Source organism: Ceratotherium simum, chromosome X (assembly GCF_057802395.1).
Source record: "Ceratotherium simum simum isolate JZ-2026a chromosome X, ASM5780239v1, whole genome shotgun sequence".
Classification (NCBI taxonomy): Eukaryota; Metazoa; Chordata; class Mammalia; order Perissodactyla; family Rhinocerotidae; genus Ceratotherium; species Ceratotherium simum.
The window spans coordinates 41396937-41409447 of NC_141940.1; the positions used below are offsets into that span (position 1 = coordinate 41396937).

Below are 12511 nucleotides of genomic sequence, written 5' to 3' on the forward strand. Positions count from 1 at the left end.
AATTCATAAAAGTATTCAGTAAAATTTCAGGATACAAAATTAATATACAAAAATCTGTTGCATTTCTCTATACTAATAATGAACTATCAGAAAGAGAAATTAAGAGAACAATCCCATTTACAATTGCTTAAAAAAGAATAAAATACCTAGGAATAAATTTAACCAAGGATATGAAAGACCTGTACACTGAAAACTGTAAGACATTAGTGAAAGAAATTGAAGACAAAAATAAATGGAAAGATATTCTGTGCTCATAGACTGGAAGAATTAATATTGTTAAAATATCCAGGAGAAGGTCAAATACTGTATGATCTCACTCATAAGTAGAATATAAAAACAACAATAAACAAATACATAGAGACAGAGATTGGATTGGTGGTTACCAGAGGGAAAGGGGGGAGGGAGGAGGGTGAAAGGGATGATTAGGCACAATGTGTGGTGATGGATTGTAACTAGTATTTGGGTGGTGAACATGATGTAATCTATGCAGGAATAGAAGTATAATGATGTACACTTGAAATTTATACAATGTTATAAACTAATGTTACACATAATAAAAAAATATCCATACTACCCAAAGACATCTACTGATTCAATGCAATCCTTATCAAAATTCCAAAGGCATTTTCACAGAAATAGAACCAACAATCCTAAAATTTGTATGGAACCACAAAAAAGACCTTGAATAGCCAAAGCAATCTTGAGAACCCATATGCATGGCTGCCAAAGTGCTCCATGGGATAGTCAGTCAAATAATCCACTAACACCCTTCTAATATGCCCTGCAGACTCTGCTAATACCTCCCAAGTGTACTGTGTGGGATCTTCAGGCTTTTTGCTTTTCCAGAATGGTGCTGTGGTTAATGACTGTGTGGTTCACTAAGTCAATTTGTCAGCAGCTCAGCCGAGTTGGAGAGAAAGCAGATCTGCCAGGTGTCAGAGTGGCTACTTAAGACAACAAGCCAAAATGAAAATAAGACTCAAGCTTTAAATCACTTACTGCAATAAGATAAGCAAAAAGCTAAGTTGGAGAAAGTGCTGACTTCTTTCTATTCCATTTTTGCCCATTTACCAGCACCAGTAGAGGGTGAAACGGATGAGCACAGGTTTGGGGTGGGGTGGGGTTTCTCTCACTGTGGAGGGACCCCTGAACAAAATGCTTCTGCAATTTTATGGGCCAGAAGCTGGAGAATAGGAAATGGGAAGGGACAAGAGTGTAGCAGTACTGTTCCAGAAAGGAAAAATGTATCTTCAAGGTTCCATCTCTCTCTATCCCACTCAAGGAGATTTCAGCAGATGCACCAGAGGAAGCCCTCTTCCAAAGGCACCTGATAAAGAGGCCTCCAAATGGAGGCACTGGGGCTTGGAATGCAGCTACATGTAAGAGCATGGCCAGCCAGGGGAGCCTGATTCCTTGACAGTAACTCCCTTCTGAGACTTGAATGCATTGGTTGTACAACAAGTCTGGTGTGGGGAGAGCAGCATTCTCTTGTGAGGTCTGCCAGGTAAAGCCTTTGTAATTGCCTATGATCAGGCCTGAAAAATCACACATAATTTTTTAATCAAGAGCCGGACTCCTTATTTTCATTATATTTGAGTTTTTTTTAGAGGTTGCTCTAAGGCTTAACATATACGTCTTAACTTTTCAGAATCAGCTTCAGATTTATACTAACAATTCTAGTTAGATATAGAAATATTACTTCTATATAGCTGTATTCCTTTTACCCTATTTTGTGGTATTATTGTTATACATGTTAAATATTAAATGTTACAAACCCAATAATACATTGTTATAATTATTGCTTTATATAATTCTATATGTCTCTTAAAGAATCTCAGAGAAGAAAGGAGAAGAAGTATGTATTTATAGCTTTTGTTATATTAACCATTTTATTTATCATAGCTGGTTCTCTTCATCTTTTCCTGTAAATTCAAATTACCATCTGGAGTAATTTCCTTAACCCAATACAGCTTTGCTGCCACTCATCTCCTTTGTGCTGTTATTACTAAATACATTACATTTTTATATGTTATAGGCGCAACAATATATTATTTACATATTGTTTTATATAATTGATTTTTAAATTAGTTAAGAACAAAGAGAATAAATATGCATATACACAGTCTTTTATAATTACATAGTTACTCTTACTGTTGCTCTTTGTGCGTGTGTATGTATTCAAATTACCATCTGGAGTCACTCATCGTCAGCCTGAAGAACTTCCTTTAGTATTTATTGCAGAGAAGGTGTGCTAGCAACAAATTCTTTAAGCTTTTGCTTTTTGGAATGTGTTTATTTCACCTTCGTTTCTGAAAGATCACTTTGCTTGATATAGGATTCTTGGATGATAGTTTTTTTCTTTGAGTACTGTATCTCACTGCCTTCTGGCCTCCATTGTTTCTGATGGGAAGTCATCTGTTAATCTTATTGGGATTCGCTTGTAAGTGACAAGTTGTTTTCTATTGTTGATTTTAAGATTTGCTCCTGAATTTTGGATTTCACCATTCTTACTATGATGTGTCTGGTATCTCTTTGCATTTATTCTACTTTGAGTAAGTTGAGCTTCCTGGACACATAGATTATTTTTTTCATCAAATTTGGGAAGTTTTCAACCATTCTTTCTTCAAATATATTTTCTTCTAATTTCTACTCCCTTTCCCCTCCTTCTAGCACTCCCATTACGTGCATGTTGCTGCAATTAATGTTGTCCCACAGTTCTCTGAGGCTCTGTTCACTTGCATTTTTTCTTTTTCTCTCTGTTGTTTGATCATTGTATCTTCAAGTTTGCTAATTCTTTATTTTGAATTGTTCTAATCTATTATTGAACTCCTCTAGTGATTTTTTTAATTTAAATTAACGTTATTTTTCAATTCCAGAATTTTCATTTGGGGTTTTTTTATAATTTATGCCTCTTCATTGATACTCTATTATTGATGAGGCATTGTTGTCATACCTCCCTGTACTTCTTTAACAGTGGTTCCTTTAGTTCTTTGAACATAATGGCTAATTTTTATAATGGCTAACTTGAAATCATTATTTGTTACATCTGACATCTGGTCACTCTCAAAGGCAGTTCATTTTTAAACATTTTGTACATTTTATTTCAAGAAAGACAGAAGATGAAAAGCATAAAGATGACTAGATGGCCTAACAAAAAATACACCTCAATGATTCTTGCTGAAATAAATATGTATTATTATTTCCTGCAAGCAAAATACCTTTCTTTAAGTAAGAAAAAAAGAACAATATTCTGAATTGCAAATTATTTTGATTTTTGCAAAAATCTACCATGATTATTTTTTAATAAATAAGAATTTTCCACAAAATAGGCTTGTTCAACATGCTAATTTCTAAACAGTTCAGCATGCAACATGCTAACTACATACACAACATATAATACAGTAAGAAAATGCTCACATGCTCAATGCTCAAATGCTGATGAAATGTTAAAATCTTCATTAATACACTGAATATTGCCGTAACTCATGGCTTTAAAATAACTGATATGAAGTTAAATGTTTTCCTTGTTATAAAGATTCATTTAAAAATGAAATTGCATCTAATATGCATAAATTGTACTAGTAAGACAGTAATATACATAAAAACTGATTGAAATATGCCTCAATTATCAGTTGTCCACTTTTAATTTCCAAAACTGTATTTTCTTAACGAGCATACGAAATATCAAACTTCTCTTTGGAAAAAGTATCATTCTTTGACACTCTTTACACAAAATCAGTCTGCGCCTGTGGCAAGTTAATGCAGTTGAGAGGCAAAGTATACCAACTTTTACATATTATATCTTCCATAGAAAATCCTCCCCCAAAGGAGATTACACATTAATATAAAAATATCAACCTCTTATGGTAGCTTTATTGGAGAATCAAGCCTCAAAGGCTACTTTCATATTGCAGAGAAAACCACTATGAGGGCATATTTACTGCAATGGTGGCTTGAATGTGTACTATGTCACAAGATTATGTATAGCTGCTATTAGTACCAGAATTGTTACATAGAGTTTTAAATTGATTATAACCAAAAACAACAGAGGTACTACCAGCCCATACAAAATAACTAAAAATACTGAGTCACTGTGATGAATACTTTATTTCTGGAGAAAACTAAAGGCAGCAGTAACCAAATCAAGCCCAAAAGGAGGCCAAACTCATTCTACTTAAAGATTTGTGAGTGCAGTCAAGTATGAAGTATACCTTTATTCATTAAATCTGTGTGCCATCGCAAAATATCACCATTTGGAAAATATGCCATCACAATGGTTTAAATCTTTTGAATATTAGTCATTCAGATACTCTTATCTACTCCATCTCTTCATTTTCAAAAGACTTCACCTACAGCAGAATATTACAGAAACAAAATATAAATGCATATGTTTCTAAATTAAACTTACATGGACTGAAAGTAGAGATTATTTTTAAACAAAAATGCAATATGCATCAGAAAAAGTGGGAAAATGGCATTCAAATGTATAGTAAAAAGCTAAAAATTGACTATTTCCAAAAATATATAAAGTACCCCAACTAAAAGGAATGCATAATGAAAATCTAATCTAATACAGGTCAAAAATGTAAAAAGGTTATAAACCTTAACAGGAAACATAAAACAACTTTTACTCGCAATTTCTATTGAGATGAGAATCTTAAAGTAACAGAAAAGTGGCTTCAAACTCACTTAGAACACCAAACAGAGAAAAAACACAAGAACATTTTCATCTTTTTTATTATAAAATCCTGTGTGACTACATGTCAAAACCACTTGTGGCAGAAACATAATTTTCTATAAACTATAAATGTTCTGTACATAAAAAATTTCACTGGAGTTCCACTGGTTCTAAAGACTCTTCTATTTTAGCGTATCCTCTCTATTTATTCAATCTGAGATAGATAAAGTTTCTTTCCCATAGCTATTAATTATTATTGGGCACCAAAGATAAGAAAATCAAGATGGGGATACAAAATGCAAAATTTCAATAGTAATGACAATGTTTTTGTCTTAGTCCAAAGGGGCCCTGCATTCTCTCTCCCATTAGCGATTTGACAAGTCTTCATATTTAATCTGAGGCCAGCAAATCATGCAAGCAAAACCTTCCTCTGATGTGAGGTAGAACATCTTCATTCAGTTCTACAAGCTTCTTCAGAAATGGAATCAATTTTAGGAGTTCATTGATATTTTTATCTATAAACTGGCTTTCTATAGGGATTCTATTAAAAAGCTGATATACAAAGGCTTGTAGTGAATTAGTTATTACAGTTTTTGAAAGATCCTTCCAAAGATATTTAAGTCCTTTGTATAGTTTCCTTGTACGTAAACACATGTTCACAGAAAGAACAATGCCTGACAAGTTGCCTTTTAGGGTCCTAATATGTTCAGTAACTTATCTGCATATACCATCTTAGGAGCAGTGAAAAGAATGATCTTACACAGTAAAAGAATGATCTGAGAAATTGGTTTCAAGAATTCCCTGAAGCACAGTCTTAATCTCACATAAATCCGATAAATGATATCTTGGAAAGGGCGGAAAAGTAAGTGCTACATTTTCTAGCTCATTTAGACTAGCATTTCATACAGGTCTAAAAGTAAGAAGAATTCTGGTGTGCTTCCTGTTTTCAATGGAAAAGCAGATTTCCTATTTAGTTGTTCTTCTGTCAGTAGTGGAACATGCTTCATGAAATAATAGAGGTCAAATACTTTCCAGTCTTATGCATAGGTGGCTGCTGCATGAGCTGATGAATAACCAGTACCTAGAGTTACTCGTGCTTAAAGTGGGATATCCCAATGAATTGTTTCTTCTACTTCTAAACTATTGACAGCATCCCTTGAGCTACTTAATTGAATAAACTGCTCCATTAATTTATTCAGTAGTAGTGGTAGTAGTCTCATCCACTTGTTCCATATCAAGTGGTTTTACTATGTCTTCAGTTTCCACAGCCTGTCCTGGAGAATCTGATCCTGATGTGTCATTTTTATTCACTGGTGAAAAACAATTGAAGACAGGAGAAAATATGGTCCCCAACAATGTAGTCCTCAGGGGACTGCCAGAGGAAGGATTATCTTCTAATTTTCCATTTTGTTTTACGTGTTGAGTTGTCATTTCATAACTATCAGCTTTCAAGATATTTGTTTATTAGGCTTTTCTCCTACTCTTGGTGTTGATGTGATCAAATTATTATCCATATCACGTCCAAGTCTACTTTGTTTCAGCATATTTTGTCTCTCTCGAATGTGCTTCAGTTTTATTTCATCTCTCTGGTGTCGGGCATTATGTGTTTGGCCGTCATATACTACCTAAGGCGGAGCATCCCTTTTCACCAGTGGGGTGAATAGGGGTAAATCAACACCAGGGTCAGACTTTCCTGCTTCTTTGAATAATTTTCTCACAATTTTTTGTGGGAAACTGTACATTTTAGATAATATATTGTGTCAACTCTGGGTACTGGTCTTCTCTCTGGTGCTTGTTATTGTTATTTGCTTTTTGTTTGTTTAGTGACTGGTTGGATTATTTTGGTGAAGTCTATTCCCCTTCCCCACAGCATGAAACCTCTGATGTTCCTCCTCAGGGAACCAAGCATAGGCTTGGGTATGCTTACAGTCACCCTGGGATGACAGTGTTTTTTGCTGGGCTCCCTTTGTCCTTTTCCCTGACCACACTCAGTTGTTAGTCTTCACTAATTGCTGGATAGGGCACAAATTGCTCAACAGACTGATCCAATTAAATTTGGGCTCCTTTGATGGGATAGTTTTGAGATCAGTATTTAAGATTTATTCTGACCCCAGGAGGGCTAGCTGACCTGTTCCTTGGTTCTCTTTGGTAAACTAGCCTTCGTACAGTTTAGCTTTTATTTCTAATGATTCTACCAATTTCCTCTTAATTGCTTTTAACCACAAATTCCATTATTTTTGAGAGCTGTTTCAACTTCTTCATACTCTGTTGCAAATTGATTCATTTCCTTTCGGAAGAGAGGCAAAGCCCTCTGTTTTATGGCCTGCTTCTTCTCCTGGGTAAAATCTCTGAGCTATGGTTCTGGAGCTGGGAATGGGGACAATGGTGAACTTTTCAGTGAGTGACACTGCTGCTCTAGTTGCAGGGCATTCAGTGGAAGCGGGTCTGTAGTTTCACATCTTCTTGGCTTTCCTCTCCTAGTCTGGAACCTCTTATTAAATTGGGGCCCCGATATTCTAAGCAGTGCTGCATTCAAGGTAGTCCTATGAGTGGGGACTGCATGGAAGATGGGAGCCCCCACCTCTGGACTGGAATTTAGCCTCAGCAAAATCTAGCTGGAGGTAGTGTGAGAAATGCTGATGCTCTGCCCTTTCTGGAAAGATCATTCTGGGAGCTGAGGGGAGAAGGAGCCCTGTTTTCTTGGCTGCACCAGTCTGGAGTGGAGTTTCTGTCTTGCTGACATAGGAGAGGGGAGGGAGGGTATAGGTGTTGGTACAAACGCCACAGATTCTCACTGTCCTTACCAAATTTTAGTAGATTTTCTTGAACAAATATTTTTTTCACTTGCTGTATGACCTTAGGACCATTTCCAGACAACTGAAATGGTTAGGTTTTTAAAAAATAATATTCACCAGTTTCACTGAGGAGTAGATCCACAGAGCTCCTCATGCTATCATGCCAGAAGTGGAACTTCTAGCAATCTTTATTAGTCAATTCTTTAAAAGCCCATTTCTCCTCTTAAACATGCCAGCAGCATGAGCATGAAAAGGGGCATGAAATGGCCATTGAATACCATGTCTATCAGCACACTGTTAAGCCTCCTTCACCATGAACATCATGTCATTGTCTGGGTGTTAAGTGTCCCAATTATCCAAAAATGTGGATGATCTTGGACTCAAGACCCATCATTATGTGGCCAGAATCTGCCACTGACATAGGATTGGCATTCCATAGATAGAATACATTTCACTGTCTGTTAGACACCAGTGGTAGCCAGAAAATGGCAGCAGAGGACCCATGTCATCCATTCGTTAGGAATGGACAGGGCCCGTTCCTTAAGCTGTATATTTTAAGTATTTGTATTACTTCTATGTATTGTAAGGAAGTCCAAAATGAAAAACACCACAATTGGGACAGTGGTAGTGGGAGAAGTACACAACCAGGAGCCCATCTGGTTCCTCTGACCTAGTCATGTGGTTACCTTGAAGCAGCACAAAACACCAGAGAGAGAGCCTGAAGGTTCATGGGGGAAGAAGTAAACTAAATATTTAACATGAACCACCTGAAACATTTGCAAAATTTGCAAGGTTCAGGGCAAAACTTCAATTGGGGCTACATGCCATATTGCTAATTATTTAAAATGTTTAAATCAACCAATAAACTGTTAATATACGTTACATCTTCTTCCATGACAAATCTACCTTTATAATGACCTGAAAGTTTAGGTATGAGTTTAGAATTCCTAGACTGCTCTACCTGTTGTGCCTTCAGTGTGGGAAAAACTACCACCACTCCTCCAAGACCATGGCCTCAAACCAAGCCTCAGACATCAGCCAATCCCTCTTCTCTTCCAACCCTCAGTTCCATCCCCCACCTTTGAGGACTCATTTGTGTCCATGTGGACATCCCAGCCCACTCATCACCTGTTCCTCATGTATAGCCACCCCATAGCAACCTGGAAGCACATACACCAGCAGTGCAGTTAGTCCTCAAAAGGAAAAACCCAATGAAGAGCATGCTGGTGCTAGAAGCAGGCTTGGGGCCATTTGGGTAAAGAGTTCAGGCATCCCACATATCTTGAGGATAATCTGAAGGGGGCTAGGACTCTGAGTGTGCACATATTCCTCTGGCCCCACATACTGGGCTCCTGGCCCTGTGGGAAGGGCATAGCAGGAAGAGAGCCAAAAAGAGTCCCCAAAGCATGGAGTTCAGGACAAGGGCCCCTCTTGATAGTGTCTAAGAGAAATGATATATTCAACAACTGGTACAGTATGAACAGTAACCAATAAGAAACAAATTGAGGGCCTTCAAATCATATTACATGGACAGCAGTCTACTTGCCCTGCCCTTTCCGTTTAAATAATAGCGACAAAGGGCCCTGTACCTTCTGTCTCACCATGTAGTTCTAGCCATAAGGAATACTACATGATAATACATTTTAAAATGCCACACTGGTGACAAATAAAAAAGGTTGTGGATGAATTACATTTACGTCACTTTAATAATTAATTGAGCGCCTATGAAGGGGGAAAACAGAGTGCTTGATACTTTGGGAAAGAAGGATAAATAAAACCTTTTAATGTTGCAATTATTCAGAATATCACAATCTGTAGAGTGCCCAAAGGGGTAGAGGAGTAGATACACATATATAAATAATGGTAATATTAGTTAGAATATGAGATGTGCTACCAGAGACTATGAAAGGAGGTATTAATGAGACCTAGAGAGTGCCTAGGCAGCCTTTCCTAAATGCAGAAAGGGGGTCTTCTATCCTCAAACTCCTGGCCTTTACCCTTCTCTGATCCTCTACTCTGGTGAACTAAGACTTAATTTTCCTTACATACCTTCCAGATATTAGGCCCATTTTCTCCCTTTCCTCTTTTAATTTTTTTTGTCATTTTTATTAGAAAATATGTCAGACCTACACAAATAGTCTATAGTATAGAGAATACTGTATCCATGTACCCACTACCCCCCTTAAGAAATACATTACAAATACAATTGAAACCCACTGTGAACCCATATGAGTTAAATGGCATCCTCCAAAAGAAATTTCCAAGCTTTAATCCCAGTTCCTGTAAATGTGACCTTATTTGGAAAACAGGGTCTTTGTAGACGTAACTAGGTTAAGGAATACAAGATGAAACCATCCTGGATTTAGGGTGAGCCTAAACCCAATGACTAATGTCATTATAAGAGAAAGAAGAGGGAGAATTGAGATATAAAGACACAGAGAGGATCATATGAAAATGGAGGCAGAGACTGGAGTTATGCTGCTGCAAGCTAAGGACTTTCAAGAGCCACCAGAATCTGGAAGAGGCAAGGAGGATTCTCCCTAGACCTTGGAAGGTCTGTGTCTGTGTCGTCACCCTGAAATGAGGACTCCAGAACTGCCAGAATCAGCCTCCAGAATGTGAGGGTATAAATTTCTGTTGTTTTAAGCCACCCACATTGTGATAATTTGTTATGACAGAGGTAGAAAACTAAGAGGGCTCCTCTCCAACTGAATTCTCCTCTATCCTCCACAAGACACAACCACTGTTCTAAATAAGCTCTTTATCATTCCCTTACATGCCTTTCTACATATGCGTGCATCATTCCAATGCATGCCTTTTATTGCATATATATGTATCCATAATCAATTTATGATTGTTTTGTGTCTTTTTAAAATTCATATACATGGTGTCATAGTGTTTGTATGCTTCTAGAACGAGCTTGTTCCCTTACCCATTTTTTCCACTGCCACTACCCAATGTTTGCCCCTCCAGGAAGTCTTTCTCTGTGTCCCAGGCCCTTGAGAATTTTAGTCTCATCCCAAGTCTTGTGCTTACTTTCTTGTTCAGTTTACTGGAAACAGTCCCAAGTCACTGAATTAACGCTGGTCTTACCATAGGAGAAGCTCAGTCCCTTACAAACACCCCCCCATCACTGCTCTAAACCAGTGGTGCTCAAACTTTAGTGTGCTTCATAATCACCTGAAGGACATGTAAAACTGATTGCTGGCCCACCTTCAGAGTTTCTAATTCAGTAGATCTGGAGTGGGGACTGAGAATTTGCATTTCTAGCAAGTTCCCAGGTGATGCAATGCTACTGGTTCACCTCAGCCCAGTTCCAGCCCAGCACCATCTGGTCTCAAGGTAAGCAAGGTCATCCATCAGGTTACTTCAAAAAAAATGCTGCGGGGCTAGACCTCCATCCCTCTTTACATAATCGTTTATAATTTAATATTTTAATTAATTGGAGGATGCAATAAAAGAACTTAAAACGGGCTTACCAAATGGTTGAAAGTGATTCCTTTCAACAATAGTAAAGTGGGCCAAAACAAAAGATACAAAGATAGATTTGAGTCAGTGTTATTTATGTAAAAAATCAGCAGCTTATGTATTTCAAAGTTTTATTTTTAACCTGAAGAAATGCTGTCAGATATGTCTGAAAGATGAAAAAAAGTCAGATGTCAGTGGATGTCACGTTTTGGGTGAGGAACTTGAGAACAAAACTGGTGTTGATAAAATTCCATTGGACTACTGAAAATAAGAAAATCTGGAGTCTGAAGAATAAATTCCTTGTTTCTTCCTTCATTCATGTCTCTCTATTTCTTTGAACTGTAGATGAAATAAGAGACAATTAACAATTAAATATCATTAGTATGCACCAGTGACTTTCTAAATATCAGAATAGTCAATCTTATGTATGTCTGCCATAATAGGAGAAATCATGTTTTCCTCTTGTAAGCCAGATCCTTGGGTATCAGCGTACTCTTGCACAACCTGATGTCAATCCTCTGATCACACCGACCTCATCTCCCATTTGCCAAACACTGAAAATGCTTGTTTTGTTTTGTTTTGAGAAACCATTCTGGTATTTATGTATTTCTTTCCATTTTAAAAGCCTGTGATCTAGACATAAACTACATTCTCTTAACCTCTGAGACCCTAAGTTTCCATATCTGTAAAACGAAAAAGAAAAAGAAAAGGATAAGACATAGATTGATTTAATTATCAATTCAGTGAGAAATAATAATCTTCCTATGACCAATTTTCTTTTAACTGTCATATGAAATACAAAAATTTACAACTGAATGAGTACTTAGGTATCAATCATTAAGTGTGGTCCTATATAAAATTCTTATTATAGCTTTCCAAATAGTCACATTCTCAAAGGAATCCTCTCTAGTTAGTACGAGAGACTCTATTACTGTAACTAAATGATGAAGGCCCACCTAGTGTTTATTCAAGTTGCTTTTGCCCCTTGTTCTGGTAACTGTGTTCTAAACAAATACTGGTCTCTGTTACAAAGGATGATAAATTTCCCACCTGTAGAAGTCTTAGAATTACAGCTCAAAGGACTGTAGCTCTGAATGAAGTACACTTCAGAATATGCTACATTCTATACCAATATACAAGTACATTATTAACATTAAACTGACTTGTAGAACTAAATTTTTCAACTTTATTTTGTTATTTACTTTATTGAGAAAATTTAAAAATATAACTGATGTATGTCAGGAATGGTTGGATGATACACAAAGCTATATAGAGATACCTGGTTTCTCAGAGACTGCGATCTTCGGGATCCAGATCTTTTTCAGGTCCTTTTTCTGGTTCTTCATTTCTGATCCCTTCCACTTTCCTCTCCTCACCTTCAGTTTCTTGGGCCTCATCATCAGTTTTCATACGGATATTCACTCGCTTAATTAGGGAAGAATAATACAGACTTTGGGACCAGAACTTCAAGGAAAAAATAGCCCAATTTATAATCAGCAGCGACATTCAGTACTCTACTCTCAGGAGAATCAGGAGGATAGAAGTGGGAGAAGAAAGAATATCTGGGTAA

The 12511-nt window shown here is 36.9% G+C and overlaps 1 pseudogene; it reads right to left on the reverse strand.

The window, feature by feature from the left end:
* Positions 1 to 5068: 5068 nt before the first annotated feature.
* LOC147911834 (CTD small phosphatase-like protein 2 pseudogene) lies at positions 5069 to 8576 on the reverse strand (annotated as a pseudogene).
* Positions 8577 to 12511: the final 3935 nt, after the last annotated feature.